General features: G+C 51.3%; 1 pseudogene; it reads right to left on the reverse strand.

The window, feature by feature from the left end:
• Nucleotides 1-13,522: 13,522 nt before the first annotated feature.
• LOC135904961 (uncharacterized) lies at nucleotides 13,523-16,577 on the reverse strand (annotated as a pseudogene).
• Nucleotides 16,578-24,820: the final 8,243 nt, after the last annotated feature.

Here is a 24,820-nt window from a genome sequence, read left to right on the forward strand (position 1 = left end):
CGGTAAGCACTTTAGAAACTAAAAAAGATTTGCAAGTCCCGGTCGTAGTTAGCGGCGTCGCCATGCGGCTGCTCGTGGACACAGGAGCGTCTGTCTCATTGATGACTGCCGAAGATTTTAGAAATAATTTTGGTCGACAGCACACGCTGTTAAAAACAACAGTGGACTTGAGAAATCTCTCCAAGCAACGCATCGATATTCAACGCCTGTTTCAAGCCACTATCAGTTTTTCCAAAGGTCATGCTCCGTCACGTTCCAAGTAACGACTACAGGAACATCACTGCTGGGTTTAGACGCCATCCAACGCTTGGCCATACAGATCGACGGTACATCGCTGACATGTCGTCTAGCATCGCTTCCTTCAGTACAGAGCCCTATACAGGTGTGCCTCCGGGTTTTGATCACCTGTTCAGTGGCGAGTTGGGTCTCTTCAACAGCTTTGTGCACCGAATTCATCGGCAGCAGGATGCGAAACCAGTATCTTTAAAGTTGCACCGACTACCCCTGGCTCTCCGTGACCAGGTCACAAATGAACTGCGACGTCTCGAGGACTGCGACGTCATCGAGCGCGTCGAGGCTTCTGAGTGGGTGTCTCCACTCATGGTGGTGCGCAAGAAGGATGGAACCATGCGGCTCTGTGTAGACCTACGGGAACAGGACAGTCTTCTGCCTCAAGTTCAAGAAAGGGTCTTGCAGAAACAGTGGCAAACTAAGCAGTGTGTAATTTAGTTAATTTAATTATGGGGTTTTACGGGCCAAAACCACTTTCTGATTATGAGGCTCACCGTAGTGGAGGACTCCGGAAATTTCGACCACCTGGGGTTCCTTAACATGTACCTAAATCTAAGTACACGGGTGTTTTCTCATTTCGCCCCCATCAAAATGCGGCCGCCGTGGCCGGGATTCGATCCCGCGACCTCGTGCTTAGCAGCCTAACACCATAGCCACTGAGCAACCACGGCGGGTTAAGCAGTGTGTAGACAAACGTAGAGGTGCTCAGGCAACTCACATCAAGGTGGCAGAGACCGTCAAAGTAAGATTTAACAGGAAAGGATTTTTTAAGTACAGTAAACCTCGTACAGTTAAGGCCCAGATAGGACCATCTACTTTTGTACTCAGTGATGGGAAGACGTGGAATGCGTCTAAGCTAACCATAGTAGCAGATAATTCAAAACATAGTACATTGTCCACAAGTGATAAAGTTTGTTTGTACTCATATTCAAACCTGGATAGTCATTCCGATGACTCGTCTGTCGTGACATCGTCCTTTCATAGTCATAAGCATCAGTTAAGTAGTTCGTCTGACTGTATCACTTCCGAGTCTACACAGTCAGCAGTCGTCTCTGATTCCGTGGGGGAATCGGTAGCCTCCCAGGACTTGTTGGGACGTCGAGAGGAGCCTCCTGGGCAACCCTCTCCAGCTTTGAGCGACACCCACATTCAATTGTCCAACCATGGGGAGGGAAATAATAGTGGGATGACTGGGTTTTCGAAGTCGACCGATACGCGTCGCAACCCCCAAAGTTCTGAGGTACGCACACGTCCTCGTCGTAACAGGAAACGGCCTCCGTGGCTCGATGATTTTATTTCTTGAGTGTAGAGCGTATTGCCGTCTTGGAAGTGCCACGGCTAGGGGCCTCGCTGTGACATTACGGAGACAGTTCACATGTTTCGTTAACACAGGTATAAAATGTGTTTGATTTTCTTTGATGCGGTGCAATGAGTCTTGTGCCCGTGTTCCTTGTCGGATTTTGTATTGAGTGACTGCCTGTGTTATGTTGCCCCAAGGCTGGTGAGCATGTGTGTGAACTTGGGCAGGGACGGACTGAATTTGTTCATGGACTTAAGTGCGTGCCTTGTGTGCGACTGGTGCGCGTGTATGTGAACTTGGGGGGGGGGGGGGGGGAGGGACGGACTGAATTATTCTTGGACTTAAGTGCGCGCCTTGTGTGCGCGTTTCCCTGTTGGGTTACTTCGTTTTCCAGGGGGAATGATGTGGTACAGTGTCTCCCCCTGCGAGATCTCCGTGTTATCATTCGATTATGTTCCGGTGTAGTCTAGCTAGATGGCGCACCCCCCTTCGGTCATGTGTCGAGTTTGGACCAATCAGGAGGTGCCATCTGGCGTGTGGAGTCTATGTGTAATAAACGGCCACTAGCCGGCCCAGTCTTTTGTCCGGTTTCATCAGGAGCAGTTGGCTCCGCGTCTCCCTCTCTGCGTCGGGCGCTCGCCGCGCGCTCGCCGGACGCCGGGCCCCCGCTTGCCTGCCGCTGCCGACACAACATCCACCAGTTATATCGAAGACGTCCTGTACCTATGCAGGAAAGTCGATTCGACCATGGCGGAGTCTGATCGAATCCGAAACATACTGAAGGGCATAGAATACGACGCCTTTAACATGTTGCTGGCCAAAAGTCCACGCTCCGTGGCTGAAATTGTGACACTGTGCCAGAGCTATGAAGAACTCCGCAGGCAGCGGTCACTGACCCGTCGATCTCTCCCTGGGCCGGCCTCCACGGCCTCTTCCACAGCACGGCCTCCTACGAAGGGATGCCTCGTTGCTGCTCCGACTCCGAGTTGGCTGCTACTGGACGGCAGCCCTCTGGCACCGCCTTGGGAAAGCCACCTCGCCACCCTGTGCCTCCTGTGGGTGAACCAGAGACTCTGGAGCACCTCCTGCTGGCCTGCCCTGCTCACCTGCAGCACCGCGGCCGACTTCTGCAGGAGTTCCACCACCTGGGGCTCCCATGTTCACGACCGGAAGATATACTCTTCCCCTGTCGTAATCAGCTACCAGCCTTCATAAGTGTCGTCGAGTACCTCGACTCGTCGGGGCTCTCGGCGAGACTATAGGAAATTTCTACAAAGACGGACAGCCTAAGGGCCATCCCACCACCTCGGGCTTCCTGATCCGCCACTACTTCGCTTCCATCTCTATGACCCTCTACCTTTCTCCTTTCTACCCTCTCTCTCTTTTAGTCCCATCTCGTCAACCCTGCTCGCGCTGAGCCGTGCCCCCGCATGGGTTGCAGAAAATAGTGCTAGCCTTTCCTGCTTCCCCACAAGAACCACTTCTCTCTCTCTCCCACACTACATACAAGGTTTGCCGGGTAAACCTGCTTGCATGGCATGTGGCGGCTTCCCGGATAATGCTCACATTCTGTGGGATGGTCCAGGGAGCCGTCCTGCTATTCAGGCTAGCCTTGCCAAACTCTCACCCACCCGTAGACCTACGACACTTGAGGAGTGGCTGGCAGACTCCTCCTCCGAGTGCGTACGTGCCATGATCGAGCTCATCACGACGCTCGGCTTTGCAAACAACTAGAATAAAGCGGGCGAACCCGGACCGGGGTTCTTGAATAAAGTTTATTCTCTCTCTCTCCAGAACAACACTGCGCTACCGAGCTCGCGCCTCGAGCACACGCCGCGCAACTTTATTTTTCTCTTCTTCTAGCAGCCGGCTCCAAGGCGCCTGCTGAGAGCGCCGACCACAGCGTCCCCACGTTGCGGTGTCGGCGGGCGCTACAGGGCCCCCCGTCCATACGGAACGGCGACGAGGCGATTCAATGAAGCCGCTTTTCAAAAGGTTCCGTGGTCAGTTCAAGTAGTCAGCGTGAAGGGCATCGAGTCGCTGCCGCAGAGCTCGAGCGGGCGGCACTGGGCATTACGTAACGGGCGAGGGACCCGACGAAAGGACGCTGGTGTGACGAACACACCAATATGACGAGATGACGGTCGGCACATTCGCCTCGCGGGCGAAACCCGCGAGGCGAATGGTGCATCGACGGAGCCCCCGCAGGCGTTGCCGGCGGCGCGTCACCCACCGCAAAGTTGCAAGTCGTGTAGGGTGCGCGCACGAGCAATTCAGTCGAAGTGCTGGACGGGCCGCGACGCGTGCATTGCATGTGGGCGTGGCACACACTGTCGGAAGGCTAACACGATCCCGCTCAGTCGGCGACGGCCGCATTGTCAGCGAGCCACTGGCCCGCCGGGCAATGTGAGGCCAAGGGCCGGTGGTTCAGTGAGGACGCCCGACGCGGGACGCAGCGCAGCTGGCACTGCGACATTGCAAAAACCGGGTGTGGAACGATGCAGTGAGGAGTGCAGCGACGAGGGCCGAACGTCCACGCAGGCAGCAGAGGTGAAGGCCCGGAATGTCTGGGTAGGTGGAGTGACCTGTGCCAACAGCGCCGAAGACTACACTGACCGCTGGAGATAGCCCATTCTATCTCGTGGGTCGCAGAAGATCGTGGCCCGTGTCCGCGATGGCGATAACCGGCAAAGTCGGAGGCAGCGAAGCCGGCAAGGTGTAGTGCTCGCGCGCCGGTTCGGAGGCCGGCTCAGCAAATGACGTGGACGGATCGCGGGCAGAGGGTCGGTCAGGGGTCGAGGAGCTGGAGCGATGTCGTTTGAGACAGCCCCCATGGCGTGCGGCACGGGAGCGGGCGTTGGGTCGGCGATGAGGCCGGGGACAGCGGTAGCGCATGTGTCAGTCGACAAGACCGTGTCGTGGCAGGTCGAGGGAAGAAGGCTGGCCTGACGGCGATGCTTTACGAGCACAGGAACAGAGGCGCAGGGTGCAGCGTTGAGGACGTTGACAGAGCTCTGTCTCATACCGTGCGGTCAGCGTCAGGATTAGGATAGTACCTAGCGCCGTTGAAGTGCAGCACAGCCTGTTGTAGCTCGTAGTAGGGGCGCAGTCCAGGAGATGGAACCCTGATGCGAAGTTGGAGTTCAAGTAGCAGGACGCAGAAGAGTACTTCGTACGCGAGCTCCTGGATCGTGAAGTAGTTCAGCTGCATAACCGCCTCAAACTGCGCGAACCATGTGCGCACGTAGTGAGACCATGCAGAATGGCGGCAATGGTGGGTGCAGCGGACAGGACACAGTTGTTCAGTAACTTTGGGCTCTTTTCCACCCCATCCGTAGGGATGTTACAATAAACGGACACTACCGTGGCAGACGCTAGTGGTGTCGCAGCGTGACTGGTCTCCCGTGTCTGGTATGCGTTTCCTATAACTTGTATGGCTTAGACCAAGCGTCGGCTACATGGCGTCAGAAGTGAGATGCATTGTCTAACAACCGCTTCTACAAGCCATGGAAAGTCTGCGCCCGCCGGACTGCCTCGTTCTATCCGTGAACATTGCTAAAAACTGGCGTCAGTGTCGTCAGTGTTTTGAATTTTACCTCGAAGCCACGGAAACGGACAAGAAACGCAGTCAGAAGCGGAAAGCGGCGTTGCTTCTCCATGTCGCAGGGCCGGGAGCTATCACAAGTATTCGACACTTTCGGTTTCACGCAGACTGAACAGGAGAGCTATGGCACGCTTCTTCAAAAGTTTTAGAGACATTGTAAGCCCCGCAAGAACGAGACCTCTGAACAGTATGTGTTTTAGAAACGCATGCAGACGGATGGCGAACCTTTTGACGGATTCTTGAGAGACCTGCAGTTGAAAGCACACAGTTTCAACTTCAGAACATTCCGTGAATCTATGATACGTGACCAAATTGTTTTTGGAACCGCTGCTCACAAGCATCGAGGGCGCCTACTAAGAGAAAACTCGCTCACATTGTAATATGCTATAAAAGCTGCGCTATCGGCGGAAAGGGCAGCAAACTAAGAAAGAGCGTGGGGAGCTCCGGAAACAAAAATTGTGCAAGTCGTCAGCACGGAAAAAGTATCATACAGAGGCAGTGTGCCAAAACGAAGGACCTGCAACAAGTGCGAGAGGTGGCATGAACAAAAAGAAATGCCTGGCGTACGGTCAGAAGTGTCGAAATTGCAGAAGAATCATTTTGCAGCGGCCTGCAAGACGAAGCAAACAGTCGACGACGTTGAACAAACGTGCTGCAGCTCGTCGAAAGTCGACTACGAAGTACTGCAAATCAGTGCAAACAAATGTTCAGTATGGAAAATAGAGGCAACCGCGAAAAACGCCAAACTAAAAGACGCCGGACTTATAACCGTTACGTTGGCTCACCAGTCTCAGAGATCACCGCTACGAGCTTCAAGAGAGCACAGCGGCGCTACGCAACTACAGCGGCGAAGTCATATAGCACCTGGGAACAGTAGTGCTGCCTGTGACCCATCGAGGCAAGACACTGAGCGTCAAACTTCATTTGGTGACGAAAAGATGCGCCATACTTGGACTCGCAGCATCTGAGGACTTTGACCTCGTGCGTCGCGTCGCGGACTTATCGGCGGTAGCGTCTCAAGTTGCACTGGGACCGGTGACGCTTCAAGAATGCGTCGTCAAAGACAATCCGAACTGGTTTCGCGGCTTCGGATGCGTTCGAACGGCCTACAAGATAGCGCTGGAGAAAGGAGCTCGTCCAATTGCTCAACGAGCGCGTCGAGTGCCACACCTGCTTGAGCAACCGCTGAAACATGGGTTGCAGAGGATGACCGACGCAGGCATCATCACAAGAATTGATCAATCGACTGAATGGGTGAGTTCCTTACATATAGTACGGGAAAAAAATGGTGCTCTTAGAATGTCCATGGACCCCCTTAACATCAATGAAACCCTCAAGCGTGGGCATATTAACGCGACAGCGTTAAGGAGCTCGTGTCGCAGAAAAGCCGGTGTCGGCATCGGCGTCCGCGGCGTTGGCCGTGAGCGATAAATCCCAGCAGGCACTTCATGAATAAAAAACAACTTGCAAGATGGGCTGGGTGGGAATCGAACCAGGGTCTCCGAAGTGTGAAACGGAGACTCTACCACTCAGCCACGAGTTTTTTTTCTTTATTACCGACATGGCAACAAGGCTACAAAACAAGACATTTTAACAATAGACAACGGTCACGACAACATCTCTGCCATTGGTTGGCAGTCACAGGGCTAAAAACGCTTGAAATTCGCTAGCTCAGTCATCACACTGAGCCATGTTGGTTTTTCTTTTGCAAATTATACATTTCCTTAATATGACAAATGCTTTCAATGAAGTATTCTCTAACAGGCCGGGCATTTACTTCGGCATGTATCACGGCCATTCTAGTTTTCCATAAACTATGTAAGGACACCAGCATGAACATGTCATAGGGTACATTGTCTTCATTTAGAGTAGGCAAGAAACGAATCCCATATGGTGTAATCGGCAAGTCCTTCTTTAGTGTTCTCTGTAAGATGTCCCAATGGAACACAGCATCCCAGCAGTCAAGAAAAATGTGTTCTATTGTTTCGGGTTTCCGGCATAGTAAACAGTTGACGCTCCAAGGCACGGAAAGACCTTTTTCATCTAGCCACGGTTTGACAGGTAAAATATTGGTGTGGAGCTGGAAAAAGAAGGACTTTACCGACGGGCGTACTGGCATTCGTTTTACTCTTTTTAGTACGTCCTTTTCAGGTCCAATGCAGAACGTCGAGCGATACAATGGCACCGGCAACATTGTGTCTACCAGGTCCTTATATAAGCGCTTTCGTGGTACCCTACTTAGGTATTCCATGGAGAACCGAACCTTTAACAGCTGAAAAGCCAAGACTACCTCTTTTAGGAGAGAGAGAGAGAGTAAACGTTTATTGTAACAGAGACTGTTTGGTTATGGTGGGTGGAGCCCCTCCTCCAGGGCCCCACTGGTTACAGCGGCTCGCCGGGCCTGGTCAAGGGTCGCCAGTTGGCTTCCCAATTCCACTTCCGCGAGTCGCGCCTCCCACGACCAGTTATGTAGAGTGTTGTCTAGCAGCGGCGAGGTGGCAGCCGCCGGACGTGACGCGCACTGGAATGTTATGTGTTCCAATGTCGGTGTTCCTTCGCACCACGGGCAAGTGTTGCTGTATTTGTCTGGGTACATTTTGTGTAGCCTGTATAAATGTGGGAAAGTGTTTGTTTGCAGGCGGCGCCAGTCCCGTGCTTGCCTCCTGTCTAGGCTTTGGTGAGGAAGGGCTTTGGTTCGCCTACTTAGCCGTTGTAACTCGAGGATTTCTCTTGGCGCACCGGGTGTCGAGGTGTTCTCCCGGGCGGTGTGGCCCGCGGCTCGGCCTGTCATGCCTCGAGCCAAGCGGTGCGCCCGTTCGTTCCCCGCTATCCCTGTGTGCGCCGGGCACCAGGTCACGCAATGATCCATGGTGAGGTTCGTTCCTAGGATGCGGAAGACGCAGCCCGGTAAAGCCCCCCCAAGGAAGAGGCGGCAGGCGTCCTGCGAGTCTGTCAGCACGTAGGCCGATTGGCCCTTAGCTTCCGCGGCGCGTATAGCAAGGGCTATGGCCACAGCTTCGGCCGTTGCAACCGATTTCGTGTGTATAGATGCTGCTACGGTTGTTCGTCCTTGGCTAGTCACGACTGCTGCAAATGTATTGAGGGCTCCTGTATTCTTGTGATACGAACTCGCGTCTGTAAAGTAAGTATCCGGGTCGCTTCGCCGCCTTAGTAAGGTGGCTGCCCGCGCGCGTCTCCGTGCCGCATGATGGACTGGGTGCATGTGACGGGGGATCGGCGCCACGTGGATCCGCTCTCGAATTTCAGATGGCAGTAGGATTGTTTCATCGCCACAATATTGTGGTGTCAGTGGATAGTTAAGTCGTTGCAAAACCGAGCGCCCCTGAGGTGTCGTGTTTAGCCGTTCACGCTGCGCCATTAGAGTGGCCGCTGCATATTCCTCGAAAGTGTTCATCATTCCTAATTCGTTCAGTCGGATCGTGCTTGTGCTTTCAGGCAGGCCGAGTGCTGCTTTACAGGCAATTCTTATGAGCTTATCCGCATGTTCGATGTCGTGACGCCGCGTGGTTTGGAAAGGCAGGGCGTACGTTAGACGACTAATGACGAAGGCGTTTACTAGTTGCATGGTGTCTGCTTCGGTCATACCTTCGCGGCTGCGTGCAACTCTGCTAATAAGCCCAGTTACGCTCCGAACAGTGCGTCTGAGATTGGAGAGTGCTATGCTAACGCTGCCCGTTTCTTGAATGCACATTCCCAGTACGCGCAGGTGGGATGCCCTCTTGATGGGCTCTCCCTCTAAGGTGAGCTGCAGATCCGGAGCCCTGGTCGCTTGGGTATGTCTAGGTCTAATATGAATATACTCCGATTTCGCTGGAGCACACCTCATGCCTGCTCGCCTCATATAGCTTTCAATGGTGTTGATGGCCTGTTGAAGCGTGTCTTGTCGGTTTCCGTAGGACCCTTTGCAGGCCCAGAGTGTAATGTCGTCTGCATATATGGCGCAGCCAAGGTCCCGGTTCTTCTGTAAGTCCAGGGCCATTCTACGTAAGCCGACGTTAAAAAGAAGTGGTGACAATATGGATCCTTGAGGAGTGCCCTTATCTGGTAGGCGATACAGAGCAGAACGTGCTGAACCTAGTCCTATTTTCGCGGAGCGGCTGCTCAGGAAGTCTTGAACGTAATGAAATACCCTTTCTCCACACCCGACATCTCGCAGTCCGTCTAGTATTGTAGTGTGTGAGATGTTATCAAATGCCTTATGGACGTCGAGTGCTAGCAGGATTCTGTCCATGCTGCCCGGAGGAGGATCGAGCACCTCATCTCTTAATAGAAGAAAGACGTCCTGTGCACAGATTCGCCTGCGGAAACCGAACATGGATTCAGGGAAGAGTGAGTTTCGTTCGATGTGGGCTTCGAGTCGGGTTAGAATTACTCGTTCAAAGAGCTTGCCCATGCAAGACGTGAGCGATATGGGCCTGAGATGGTTGAGCTCGCGCGGCTTGCCCGGTTTTGGTATAAGCACGATGTCTGCCTGCTTCCATTCTCGCGGTAGTCTCCCATCCGGTCGCCAGACCTGTTCATTGAAGAAGTCGACTAAGTGCTGTAGGGCTACGTCACTAAGGTTGCGCAGCATTGCGTTGGTGATTTGGTCGGGTCCAGGAGCCGTGTTCTTCTTGAAGGTTTGTGCTGCTGTGTAGAGCTCCGAGAAGGTGATGGGGGCATCCAAGCTCGAGTTATCCTGTCCTTGGTATTCTCTCATAACGCCTGAAGATGTCTGGGCAGCGCCGGTGTAGGTGCGTTTTAGGTGCTCGAGTAGTTCTTGTTCTGAGCCCTTGTATTCTCCTAACAGCCGCCGCATGACGTTAGACGTCTCGGTGCGCGTGCTAGTTGGGTCTAACATGCACCGAAGAATGGCCCAGGTCTTCTTGGTGCTGAGGGTGCCTCTGAGAGAGTCGCAGAAGCTGCGCCAATTTTGATTATTCAGCTCCTGCGCATAGGTGTTAGCTTCGTTTGCCAGCAGGGCTATTCGGCGCCTAAGTTTGCGATTACGCCGCTGCCGCTTCCAGCGTTTGGTGAGGCTTCTGTGGGCCTCCCAGAGGTGGGCGAGATGGCTGTCTACTGCTGGTGCTTCCGTTGTGGTCTTGATCTCTCTCGTGGTGGCAGCATGGGCCTCCTTGAGGAAAGCTGTCCAACCTGCGGCCGTGGCTGGAAATGAGGATGCAGCCTGGTGTCGTTCTCTGTACCTTTTCCAATCAGTGAGCCTGGCGACCCCTAGAGGCTGTCGAACTTTAGCTGTGTTAACAGTGACACACAGTAGATAGTGATCACTACCTAGCGTTTCGTCCAGGTTACACCAGGTGACCCCCGTCTCGTTGTTGACAAACGTGAGGTCTGGCGTGGTGTCCCGGGCAACGCTGTTTCCCATCCTTGTAGGAGTGCCTGGCTGCGTAATCAGTACAAGTTCGTGGGACTGAGTTTCTCGGAGTAGATTGAAGCCCTTGGCGGTGTCGCGTTGATAACCCCATGCGGAGTGCCAAGCGTTAAAGTCTCCGAGAAAGAGTAGTCGGTCTTTCGTTGAGAGCAAGGTAGATACGTGACTTAAAATTAATGAAAAATCGGCCCTCTTATCCCTAGGTGGGCTATATACGTTGGTTATCAGGCACTTTGGACGACCCTTCTTAACTGGCCAAATGGTGAGTATTTGGTGGTGGACTTCTACGCCAGGTGCTATGGCGACAGTGATTGTGAGGTCCTTGCGGGCCAATGCTGCCACTTCAGGGTAGTTCGAATCGCTGTAAAAACGGTAGCCCCCAATAGGTATCCGCATTTTCCCCACTTCCTGAAGACAAATAATGTCAGGTGGGACGAGCGCCGCCTTGATATATTGTGTAAGTGCAGCATGTTTGTTATGTAGTGATCGGCAGTTCCACTGCCAAATTACGAGATTCTCTTGGCGTGTAGGTGTGGAGTTAGCCAGAGTATGGGCTCTCGAAATGTTCTGTGTCTGTGGTTACGGTGACCTTTGGATCTCGGTTCTCCGGGCTTAGGCTGCTACGACGTTTTCGCGTTTTTTTGGCTCCTTTGAGCGAGTCGTCGACATACCGTTTAAGATTGTGAAGCTCTGCAAAAAATAATTGCATTTGTTCGCACATATTGTCTAGTTTCCCTTCCAGATGAGTGATGGGTGTAGGCATCTGTGATATAGGCTGCGTTTGTGATAGTGGTTTGGTCTGTGTTGGGTTCGTCTGTGTGTTGGACAGTTGTGCGGGTGCGTTTGTCTTATGGGTTCCTCCGCGCGTCATCATGCTTGCCATTTGTCGTTTAAGTGTTTCAAGTTCAGTTTTCATGCTATCCAAGCTTGCCTTAAGTTGTCTGTTTTCGGCAACTATTTTCTTGTATTCCTCGTTTTGTGTGATAGGTTTGGTTGTGGAGGACGCGACCGCTGCCCAGCTTACCTGTGGATTTGACAGAACGCCGGCCGCCTTCGGTGCTTCTCTGGATGATCGTCGCGTCTGTCTTGCTTCTCCTCCCTGGACGCGCTCTCGTGCTCGAGAGCGGGATCTGCTCCGGTGAGGTGACGCTGATCTGGACCGAGCGTTCAGTCGGTGTGGAGATGGCGATCTCGTCCTTCCCTGTCGGTCGCGTTGGTCGCTCCTATGGCCGTTTGTGTAGTCCGATTCCTCATCCTCTGAGGCGAACCAGCGAGGTGTTTTCTGCCCTTCATTGCACTTGTCAGTGCTCTTTCTGACTTGAGGTTTTTTCGGTTGCTTGAGGCGTCGTTGGCAGCTGCGGTCCCCGGTGACGTGGGCACCCTCACACGAGGCACACTTTGGCTCACACGGGTGTCCGTCCACTGGGTTTCTGAGTCCACAAATTCGGCACACTCGCAGGTCCGGCTGTGGACAGACGTCTGTCCGATGCCCTTTTCCATGGCATGTTTTGCACACCTGAACAGTAGCACGGTAAGGATGACACAGGAGTTCGCCTCCGTTGTAGTACACCACCCGAGGTAGTGACGGGCCACAGAAAGTAAGGGCGGCACTCTTTGTTTCTCCGATCATTCTTGCTTGGATAAGTTCGACGCCTTGAGTCCGTATACGTATGTTTGCTATGATGGTCTCCGGTGGCGTTCGGGGTGGAAGTCCGTGTATAACTCCTCGGATAGCTTCCTCTCCGGTGGCAGCGTATACTTTTTAGGAAACCACGCGCTCTGCCTTGACTGCACCGATGTGACGATACAATAAACTCAGGTATAGCTTCGCTCAGCCTGGTTTGAAACATAGTTAATAAAAATGGGTCATTTTGGTCCCGTAAGAAAACAAACCTCGACACAATCTGCCTAATGAACAAATGTGCCAGACCTAATCCTCCATTTTTAACCGAGCGAAAGAGATTAGTGCGACTGGTGCGCTCCCAGCTTGAACCCCATACAAACACTGCGAGTACTCTGTGTAAACGTTGTATGTTAGCCCTTGACATGCACAACGCTTGGAGCACGTAAAAAATTTTGGCAACGGCAAACAGGTTGCACACTGTCGCACGAGCAAACATAGAGAAATTGTGGCCTCCCCATTTAAGTGTACGTTCACGAACCCTTTCAGTTTCGGCATTCCAGTAATCAACGGCGTCACGGTAGTGCTCAAGCGGCACCCCCAGGTACTTTGCCGGCGTGACTGTCCAGCGGATATTTGCAAACGTACTCGGGTGGTCTTCCCAGTTGCCGATCCATACCCCTAGAGATTTATGAAAGTTGATAGCACTGCCTGTCATTCTGCAGTATGATAAAGCCTCTGCGACCGCGATCTCGATGCTTTCTTTGTCCCGGCAAAACAACGCGATGTCATCCGCGTATGCCAGCACTTTCACTTCCGCGGACTGCACTCTGAAACCCGATATTCTATTGTCATTCTTGATTTTCCTACAAAGCGGCTCTAGGTAAATTGCGAATAAAAGAGGCGACAAACCACACCCTTGGCGCACAGATGACCGGACACTAAAGGTTTTGGTAACCTCCTTGTTTATAATGAGGCTGGCGGTACAGTCTTGATAGCACATCTTTACCGCATCTAAGATCAAATCCCCTACCTTTATGTGTTCTAGAATACTGAAAAGAATTTTATGGGCCACACGGTCGAAAGCCTTCTGCATATCTAACTGTAACATGGCACAGTGTTCACCTAGGTCATTACAGCATTCTAAAATGCTTCTGGCAATATGAATGTTTGTGTAGATAGACCTTCCTTTAATGCCGCATGTTTGATGCGACCCTACTATTCTGGTCACCACTCCCTGTAATCGCTTTCCCAGCACTTTTGTAAATATCTTATAGTCTACATTCATTAGTGATATCGGCCGGTAAGCGTCAACAGCTAACAATTTTTCTGGGTCCTCTGATTTCGGTATCAGGACTACGTGCGATGTCCGAAAAGAAGGAGGAACCTGTTTTTGCGCATAGGCCTCCTTAAACAACCGTAACAGGATCTCACTGACATCACTTTTGAAGGCTTTATAAAAGGCCGCTCCGAGTCCATCAGGTCCCGGAGACTTGCCTACAACTAAATCATCTATGGCTCCTTCCACTTCGGTGATGCTCAGAGGCCACTCCAGACGCTTTTGAATGTCTTCCTCTAATTGCGGCATGTTTGACAAAAAGTCCGTCTTGAATTCTTCTGTGACGTCTTTAACAGTCCCGAATAATTTGCTATAATGATCAAGAAACGCCTCTTCAATTTTTTGAGGTTGGCTCGTGATCTCGTTCTCGTATTGAATCATTCTGATTTCATTTCGCCTCGCGTATGCCTTTTCGTCAGATAAGGCTCGTTTATTCGGTGTCTCACCTAGCCAAACCCTTTCAGCTCGTGCCCTTATAACTGCTCCTTTGAACTTCTCTTCTTCGATAAGCTCAAGCTGGCTTTTCAGTTCTCTTATCTCCTTTGTTCGGCTCCCGGGTCTCTCGCTTTCCACGGTGTACAAAAAATCAAGCTCACGCTGCATTTCATTTTCTTTTTTCCTTTTAATAAATTTCTCTTTACTGGATTCTTCTATAGCACTGATCTTGACTCCTTGTTTAAAGTTCTCCCATAATTCTAGCACGTTGCCATCTTCGGCTTCGATCAAATTATCTAACTTTTGCTTCACGCTTTCGCAAAAGGATTCGTTCATTAACAGCCCATCGTTGAACTTCCACAACTTCCACTTAAACTTCGATTTTCTTTCTTTGGTACCTACACTAAAAGTTACGAGGCTGTGATCGCTGAACGAGACGTGTTTCACACTATAGCTGCCACACATCGGAACAAGCTCCAGTGCGACATACCCTCTATCTAGCCTTGCGTGACTTTGCCCTTGAAAATGTGTGAATGCAGGCGTGCCGGTAGTACACAGGAAATTACCGACGTCATCCAGATTAGATTCTTGCACTAGCGTGTTTAAAAGTAAAGCACTTTTGTCACGCACTGGAAGGTTTTTCACTCGATCGGCCGCGTAACATACACAATTAAAATCTCCTAGCAATACGACTTTCCTGTCACACTGCAAATGCTGATTTACTGTCTCAAAGAAAGGCACACGCTCACTTTCAGTGTTTGGGGCGTAGACACATATCACGCGCCAACCCACACCCAAAAAGGAAAAATCCACAAACACCAGTCTTCCACTTTCACAAGAAAAGACCCCTTCTTCTCTAATTCCCAGGTTGTTTCTAATGAAGATAGCGGACCCCGCGGAAGTCCCAACAGCATGTGATACACAAACACTGTACCTATTGCGAAACTGCAGCACCATGCGATCCGTTTGTTCCTCACTTTCTATCTTTGTCTCCTGCACAGCTGCTATATCAACATCTGTTTCTAAGAAAAGCCGGCTAAGCTGGTATTTCCGCTTTTTGGCACAAAGACCGCGGACATTTATAGTAGCAAAACGAAGTGCAGTGTTTTCAGCCATTGTTATGTTTTTTGAAGGACAAACGAACCGCATGGTACCCACCTCATGCGTCTGGGGCCAAAGCTGCTTTCGCCTTTTGCACAAACCTTCCGCAGCTGCCATGGCAGCCTTAGGAAGGCACAGTTGATGTCCCTGTCATGGCGTTCCATCGTCCCTTGAGTTTGGCTTGGTCACTGCGTAGACTAGAAGAGACGCCGCGAAGCACACGCTATCGCGGCTACGTCGGCGGCGTCTCCGCCGCCCTCCGGTCCGGAGGTATGTTCGGACGCGCCCTCAGCGTTGACCGCCGAATGATCGCCGCCTTTGGCGGTGGTCCTTCCGAGATCCTTGCAGCCAGGGCCTCATGCTCGTGCAGCGTAGCGTCATGGCGGCGCTTGGAGATTGAGGCTCCGCTTGTTCCCTCGCTTACTTCCATGACTGCTGGCTCCTCAGGTGACTTCGACGGCGTTGAGGCATCCTGCACTTTCACGACGCCGGTGGCGTCGCCAGCTGCGTCGGTCAGCTTTCGGCTTTCCTTGTTAACACTCGCGTCCTGGGGCATGTCGGGCGGGGTTAACGTTGCCTCATCAAGTTCCTCGAGCTTCGACGCTGCTTCGCTTGCGGCTTCTTCAGCGTCAGCCTCGTCCATGACGAGTTCCGCAGTGTCTTCTCCACCAACCGGCCCCGCAACACTTGCGTACGTCTTCACGCACTGAGATTCTTCGTGTCCAAAACGATGGCAGTGCGTGCAGCGAGGAACTCGGCATTCTCATCTGATATGGCCCTTACTGTGACACCGCAGGCACAGTGGCGCTCTTCCGGGCGCGACTAGAAGGGCCATGTCACCGGCTACGCGAAGCTGGTGTGGAAGGTCATCAACCTTAATGCCGTTATGGAGCTTGAGGCGCACGAGGCGTGTCGTCGATCCCTTGTCTTGGATCCCTTGAACTCTCCACTTTTCCTTCGAGACCTCGGTCACCTTTCCGAACGGAGCAAGCGCTACACGCACATCATCGTCAGCCACATTGAAAAGAAGCCAGTGAAGCTTCAGACGCACGTCCTGGTTTGCCGGATCAATAACCAAACAACGTTGGCCCTTCACCTTCATTTCGCCGCATGCCAAAGCCTTCTTTATCCCTTCCGTGCTCTTGAAAGTCACAGCCCATACGTGGCTCATCTGATATGCCCCCAACGCTACCACTTCGGGGAGCAAACCAAGACGCGCCAACGTGTCCCGGAAATGTTCGACTCGGTAAGGCCTCGACCGGACATCCGCGTGCAAAAATAACGTATTCAAAACACTACGACCTGATGGCAGAGTAGGCAAAACCACTTCGTATCCCTCGGTATCCATTCCGTCGATCCTGTCACCGCGGCCGCTGTTAGCCGCAACCACCGCTCCTTGGGAGCCCATGAAACGCACGTCCTTCCACTTCAGTAGCCAAGACGCGTGACTCAGCCACGAGTTCGATGCTTCAAAGCGGTACAAAAGCGCCTCTAGTGAACGCGGTGTTGCCTTAGAAACGAGCTGTTTCTAAGGCTCAGGCGTGCGTCGCTTGCTCAGGCGCACATTTCGTTGCCGCGCCGAACGCTGCGTTGCTCGACGCTCACCGCGTCCGATGCGGGGCGCGTTGTCGCTGCGCCGTAGCCCGTGGTCTCACACCCCTTGGCGGGTCGACGGGAACGCTGTCGCGTTCCACTCTTGAAGGCGAAGCTTAAGCGTCCTCCAATTTTTGAAATGCCGAAGCGGGAAGAAAAACGTTCTGAAGGACGCTTAAGCTCCGCCTTTAAAAGTGATAAACCTTAATGTTTGCCGGGAAACGCTGGCGGTGAGCGCTACTCACGAAGGCGAGCTTGCGTGGGCCGGTTTTCTGTTACTGTTTCGCACTTTTAATATTTCAGTCTGAGAAGATCTAACACAAAAGGTATGTGCTGTTAGGGATTTTCAAGCGAAGGTAGTATCGCTTCACTCGCGTCGGCGTAGGTGTTGGTGTTGCCCAACGAAAATATCTATTCCACGCGAAAATAAATATCGCTTGTCGGGTTGCGAGACCACCACGTTAGTCGATTCAGCAACTGTCGGTTCTTTTTTTTAAGGGCCCCTCACGAGACCCCACAGCAAATTTTGGTTATAAGCTGGAAGCTGTCTAGCCTTCTAGACATCTCCAGCCTTCTATCTAGCCATCTCTAGCCTTCTAGCCATCTGGCCTTCGCAAGCTAAATTCCTTCCCCACGTTCTTCCATACCAGACCTCGAGGATCGCGCGACGCAACGTCACAGACCCCGCCTTCATTTTTTCTCCTCTCTCTTTTTTTTCGGCGCTACGCATTTCCGCTGACGTCTTTCGCGCAGCGCACGATCTGGCGCGCTGTGCACAAGGAAACATGACTAGCGATATAATTCAATGCTGCACGAATACAGAGGCAGAACAAGCGAATCGCAGAGCACGATCACACGCTAGAGCACGGTACAAAATGGCATAGTTTCGGTACCTGCGCACGTGACCGCACGACCGTGGAAACAAGCAGACAAAGCGGAAGTACACCTCTTTTGCTTCGGTGCGAACTAAAACAAAAAACACGCGGTCATTCCGTGTGTGTGTTTTATTATTTCTCTAAACTTCAATTCGTCAATTCAAACAGCAGATCGCACAGATAACAGATGTTGCCTGGAATAATTATCGAAGTCACGTGTCGTCACACTTCAGACACGACTACGTAGGCGCAGGCACACGAGTACGTCATCCTCCGGTTTGGAGCGCGGTGGCCGCGAGGAGACGGAAACATGGCGTTCGGTTTTAAATTTCAGATCTGTCCACGCCGCGTAGCGATGTAATGCTTTGCAGACACGATCGTTATCGCTCAATGTATGCTCTGCGCTTGTCAGCTCAAAATGGCCATACCTGGTGAGCGGCCCTTTAAAGCGAAGCTTTCTTTGCCTTTTCCATCGACTTTTCCACTGCAGCTGTTGCAGGGTCTGTTGCTGTCACCGCGTTGGGGGGGGGGGGGGTGAGGCATTACAGCGTGTGCATACATGACAGGAGTGAGTAAGAGAGGAAAGGCGACAATAGAAACTCGTTTTTACCCCACCGCGTCGAATATGCACAGTGCCCTCTGGAGCTGTCTGGCTGTCACCACATTAACCTCTTAACAGCCGTAATTATCCGCGACTCCCCTCAGAAGCAGTGAAGAAACTGCAGCGCCCTTTCTACTAAGGTGCAAGTCCAGGGGGGACGTAGATAGAACTGTAGGGAGGAGAAGAGTCAGTTCCCATAAAAGGGAGGGGGGGGGAGGGTGACTTGAGAAGGCAAGCAAGCCCTACTACTATACGACGGCGGTTGCGGACAAACTGGATAAGCTTAAGTTCAAGGTACGGTACATTACGTTGCTGCTATTTCTGAAAAACAAGCACCATGCAATGATGTCGAGTGGACAAACCAGGTATGGCGTGCAGAAGCAGAGCCGCATTATTTAAAGCGCACCGCAAGGTCCAAGTGACACTACGGAAGCGGTCGACCGTCAAATCAACACTTCTGTGGCCACCGCGTAAGCTTTGCGGCTATGGCATTGCTAGAGGCCGTAGATTTGATCCCAACCGCGGCAGCCGCATTTCGATGGGAGCGAAATAGAAAAAGCACGTACACTTAGATTTTGGGACACGCTAAAGAACGTCACAGTGTCAAAATTAATGCGCAGTCCGCCACTACGGTGTACTTCACAATCCGATTGTGGTTTTGGCACGCACAGCCCCCTAATCCAATTAAAGTTTCATACTTCTGCCACAATGTGATGTGCCATGTGAGGCATTGACTATGCTAAACCCTCTCAGAGGTAATGAAATATGGCGCACAACAACGCTTCAAGCAAACACCTCTTCCTGTGTGTTCTGTGTACTATATATGGCGATATGGCACTATTCGGGAGAACCTCGTAGTTCACGTCATTAAAGGCCGATCCACACGACGGACCAAATTGCTCTTTTGGACCGCGGTCCGCGCATCACGTGATAGGACGTCACCAGTTCGTGCGTACCGCCATTGGCCCGCGCAAGACCGCGGCCCTCACGGTCCAACAAATCGCCGAGGCTTTTCCCGCTTCCGTTTTGGGCGGCGGACCGCATGCAAACCGCAGCGATTTTGGCGTAGCCAACGAATGTTGTCCGGCAACAGAGTGTCTTCAGCCAAATCCAATCTAGTTTTCGGCTCAGCAAAAGCCAGTCAAGCCAGTCGTTTCATGTCCGCCGTTCCGCCTACACGTGCGTGCAGCAGATATATTTTTTAAACACCGTGTCCTCTTGGAATGACGAGGAGGTTTTTTCATTTTGTATACCTCGTTGAGCAGTTCCCGGCTTTGTGGGACTCGAGCCGGAATGATAACAATGATAACACTCTGGCCCAGAGTGTAGCTGGTTGGTTTGCTCTGCCGGCTGCTATGGCGGTCCGCCGTGTGGATGTGCTCTGCGCCGGGCCATGACGTCGCATCACGTGACCGAGCGGCCCGCGGACTTGGTCCGTCGTGTGGACCGGCCTTAACGCGACGCAGCACTTTGTAGGGTCCAAAGTAGTGACTGGGCAGCTTCTCTGACAACCCTTCGCAGTGAACCGGCGTCCACACCCAAACTTGATCCCCCGGGTGGTATTCAACTTGGCGATGGCGAAGATTGTAGCGGCGTGCATCTGCACTCTGCTGTTGCGTGATGTGCCGGCGTGCCAATTGGCGAGGTTCTTCGGCGTACTGCTTAAATTGCTCAGCGTCAGGGGTGAGCAACGCGTCGTAATCGTGTGGAAGCATCGCATCCAGCATGGTCTGAACCGCGCGTCTGTAGATAAGACGGAACGGTTTGAATCGCGTTGTTTCCTGGATGGATGTGTTGTACGCAAACGTCACGTACGGTAGGACTAAAGCCCCTACATCCACGCGCCACCGCCGACCAAGCTAAGTACCGCCAACCTACCCTCCTCCTCCACGCTCCTCTCCCACTCACCCCATCAGCTTCCTGCGTCAAGCGGAACTTACGTAGCTTCAGCTTCCTGTTCCGAGTGGAAGTGACGCTATGTTTTTAGCGTTGTTTACTTTCGCGTCTACGGAGAGGCTTTAATTGCACCAGCTGCGGTTGAAACAGTTAATGCGATTCCATCCAAGAACCACCGCCTATTGTAATCGGCGATCTGGTCGTGTTCGCTGCTTCGCGTCAACCTGCGACGGGTTGTGCCTCGAGAGACAACGTACAGTGGAATGCAGTGCCTGGGTGCTTGGAGACCGCTCCTGTTTTTCGTGCATTTGGAAAATAGCGACCGCAAACTACTACTTCAGCGGAATACAAGAGCTTGTCCCCTTTGAATTCTTCTTGTTTTGAAGCATACATCCCCTTCAGCCAGCACGTACAGAGGGACTTTAGTGATGGAGTTCGCGACGCCAATTTGTACGGCAGACGCATAGAGTTTATGCTGTTGATTCTGAGGTTGAACTTGTCTCGTACGGCAGATCGAAGGTAACGAACGTCCCAAGTGCGTGCACTGCGTGAAGAACTGCAATGACGTGAAGCTATGAAATATAACAAGTTCAAATTTGCGTGGAAGGCATTCAGTGACATGGTGAAAGCAAGTGTGCTTTTCTTGTGCGATATGCGCGGAGGTGTGCAGTGAATTGGTGCGTGCGCGCGTGTTGTAACGCGTGCAAAGGTGTACGGCGAATTGTGTTAGTGTTGTTACGCGAGCAGATGTGTACGGCGAATTATGTTCGTGTGTTGTGCCCCAGCCTATGGCTCTCCGCACTTTGTCAGAGAAAGGGGACGACAGGCAAAGCGTGCGGGCGCAGCGTACGCAAACAAGCACGTAGATGCACACGAATGACGCTTGGTGGAATGGCTAGAGCGAGCTACTCAAATTAGCACCGGTTGCTAAGCACGGGCGTCTCACCATCGTCTGCAACAGTGGAAATTCTCGCAGCGCAACTCCGGGAAGCGTAAATGCCGGAACCGGAAATCTTAAAACCGGACATGCCGGAACCGGAAACGCCGGAAGCGGAAATGCCGGAACCGGATTTGGTGTGAGGGGAAAAGGCGGTTGGCGGTACTTAAGAGAGCGGCGGTGGCGCGCGGATGGAGGGGCTTTAGGTAGGACCTGACCATCGCCCCTAGTTCTTGCGTACGCAAGCCGCTTGCGTCCCCTAAAATAAAACTGTCTATTGTCCTTCGTGTCTCCCTCCGTCGCTGCCGCCCAAAGAACGTGGTCGGGCTAGCTGTCCTGCGGGGGGAGTGTGGCGCAGTTTTCTTCATTCACCCTTTCCTTGCACCCTTTCCTTCTATGTATAGCTAGCCAGCACATCGACTGGGTGGTGTGAGCTGCGTGAGTGCTTGCAGTCTTGTCCGTTCTTGTCAAGAATGCTCGCCTGCGGTCGTCACTCCTACTGAAAAGCCCAGAACTTGTAATGCGCAGCAAAGGGCTAACGGATTTTTGTGACTGTAAGAATTAATTATAGGCGAAACAACAAGTAGAAAAAAGTCGGCGCTGGTGGCCATCGTCTTCGATGTGGGATGAACTCGGATACACAGATACGCGTATCTTACAATGCTGGGTGCACTTGTTTTGCGCATAAGTTTTATGAGGAGCCAGACGGAGAGAATTAGGAAACGGCGCATTAAGATATGTGTTTTACAAGCAAGGTTATTTCAATGGGCTGAATTTCAGGATACTCTTGGCTTAAAAATTATGTCTAGCTAATCAAGCGCTGTTTCTTTTCGCTTTTTAATTCAACGAATTGTGTGTATATTACTGTTTAAGCTTTAACATTACTTATGGTTTCGATGCGTCCTTAACGTTGATTTTATTTCCTTTAATTCTCAGCTCTGCATCGATTTGGGACGGCCTAAAGAACAATGTGTGGTGGCGATTGTATCGTTATATTGCGTTTGCTTTCTATAATCTTGGGGCATTGATGTGCGGATTATAAATTTAGGTTGACTAGAAATTTAAAACTTTTTTATGTGTAGTGGTTACATTTCAAATGTGACAATACATAATTTTCAGTAGCCTCTATTTAAATGAATACATTTTCATATAACCGCTAGATCGTTGTCGAGTTCCCTGTAGTGGTGGAACGCAATTATTTCAGGAATAAGCAGGCAACCTAAAATGAAATGGTGGTATTCAGGAAAATGCTGCTGTCGCTGTAAGTTAGCGCACAGACGAAAGAATCACTAAAATGTGCTTTCTTATTTTATTCATTTCTTCCCTGCGGAAATTTAGGTGCTCATAAATTGTTCGTGTAGACCCATCAACTTTTACTGAGCAGAAACGCTGCGAGCCGAATTGACAATTATTTTGTGATGTTTAGGGATGAATGCCATAAACTGCCGCCAACACAAGCAATATCACGCGGTATATATATTACTGAAATAACCCTGACTAATGTAGAGTGCATGTAGTTACATAGCTATTTTCATTCGCAGCCTTTGAATAGTTCCAGGAGTAGAACACGTGTAAATCACCGTGAATTTCACCCAAATTCCAGGACTTTGATTGTATCAAGCCATGCGCGCTGCCTGTTCCTGCTAGTCATACCGAGGAACCACGCTTCTTCTCACTGTTCTAGGTCAAGAATCGTTTCCAGCCGGCAGCATTTCTTTCTTTTCGTATAATAAATGCCATTTTTCTAGTGTTTCCTGACGCAACATCTCGCATTTCACATGAAAATTTTCGCATGAAGGCTGCATTGTGTCTACACTCTCTGAAACTAGGCTTTTTGTGCTGTTGTAGGTTTTGGGTGTAAACAAGGCGGACAGATCCTACGCATTTTATGTTTGTGTTCTAAATATTCTGTCACATCTTCTACGAAATATATATGCCGTATATGTTGAAATATTATAAAGAGTGTTGCCTGACAAATCTCTTGCAAGAAAATTTCTTGACGCACCCCTTCGAACTATCTGCTCAAACTTCTATTCTTGCATTATGGCGATTTTTCAACATGAAAATATTGTTACATACATTTGTCATACCAACCTCTCTGATAATATTTCTTTTTATTTTACAGTGCAAGCATCTCCTCCAAGTAAGGGTGAAGTCGCTATAAGAAATGGTAGCAAATTCAACGAAACCACCGCGTTATCGTGGTCCTCGGGGGACCATTATCCAAGCACTGACCAACCTGTCTACAGAGGTCAGCTCCCTGCCCTGAAAGCCCTGGCCAGCCCACCATCCTCGGCACTTCGCCTAATTCCTGTCCTCAGGGTCCTGCCTGATCCACCGCCATCCACCTAGCTTCACGAGAACTGGCTCTTTGGCACCAGCCTGTAAATAAACTGTTCGAACATAACCTAGCGTCACCCACTTAGGTCCATGCGAAATTCCTGCTTGGAAATTTATTCGTAAATAAACTGTCATAAAAGCGAATTTGAATATTCTTTTATCATTATTTGCATGTATTGAGGACTTCTCCCAGGCCGCACATTACATGGGGCCAATTAGTGTCAATGGTAGTTTTGAGTCGGCACTGGCTGGGCCTACAAGGCCCACCGTTGCGCAACCTCTGTAGTGCCAGTATAGAGGCTAGAAGGTTTAGTGCCAGTGCTGGCGAAGCCACTGTATCACACATCCAGCGCTGGCCCTGCCTTGCCGGTGAATGCCCGCTAATGGCTAAGCCAGGTGGCGCAACTGGCTATCCCGGGGCTGTTCTGCCGTTAGAGGGCCGTCACTGGCTGCACGTCTCTAAACATTGGGTAACAACGTCCATTCAATGCTATAGGTATTACCACATTTAGAATTTCTGATAGATGAGTCTATACCTGCCTGTCAAAAAGAACGGCATGTCATCAATAGCTTTCACATAGCATTCGCTGGCCATTCGTGAGTATATACGTTATGCACCACGCAATATTTATTTGAATTTTTGACCGATGACGCCAACTGCAACGAGATCACTTTATATATATATATTGTGAGACGAGGTTTAGGCAGCCAGTCTCTTCTTTATTCTCTCGAGACAGAGCCCCACCACCAGGCCCCAAAACGGTGATGATGAGTATGTACAGGTGAGAATATGAAGCGTATGAATAATGCTCACACTAATTGCCCCGCACGCGCAAGCGGCCAGCCAGGCCGCGACTTAGCCAGGAGGGGAACGCCGAACGAATCGTTTTAGGCGCGAAACGTGAACGATCTCCGAACCACGACAACGATGGTCGGAAGAAACGTCTACGGGAGTAACGCGATAGTTCACGGGGGATGTTTGTTCGTTAATAATATAGGGTCCAAGAAAGCGGGATTCAAACTTCTCGCACAAACCGGGTGCACGAATGGGCGTCCAAAGAAGCACTTCTTCTCCGGGACGAAAGGAGACGTCGCGACGAGAGATGTCGTAACGTTGCTTGCGATCTTGCTGGCTGACTTCTGTGTTGAAACGAGCACGTTGACGGCATTCCTCAAGTCTCGAAACGAACTGTTCGGGCGTACTGTCTGAGGTGTTAGTTGGAGCATTGAAGAAAGCGGCGTCGATGGTGAATGTCGGTGAACGGCCGAAAACTAGGTAGAAAGGTGAGTATCCCGTAGTTCGTTGGATAGCGGTGTTGTGAGCAAAAGTCACGAAAGGTAAAAGTTTGTCCCAATTATCGTGGTTTGGCCCGATATACATCGATATCATGTCTATCAGTGTGCGATGAAATCGCTCGGTTAAGCCATTTGTTTGTGGGTGATATGCGGATGTCGTCTTATGAACTGTGCCACAAGCTCCGAGTACTTCTGCGAG

The sequence above is a fragment of the Dermacentor albipictus genome, chromosome 3 (assembly GCF_038994185.2).
Source record: "Dermacentor albipictus isolate Rhodes 1998 colony chromosome 3, USDA_Dalb.pri_finalv2, whole genome shotgun sequence".
In the NCBI taxonomy this organism is placed as follows: domain Eukaryota; kingdom Metazoa; phylum Arthropoda; class Arachnida; order Ixodida; family Ixodidae; genus Dermacentor; species Dermacentor albipictus.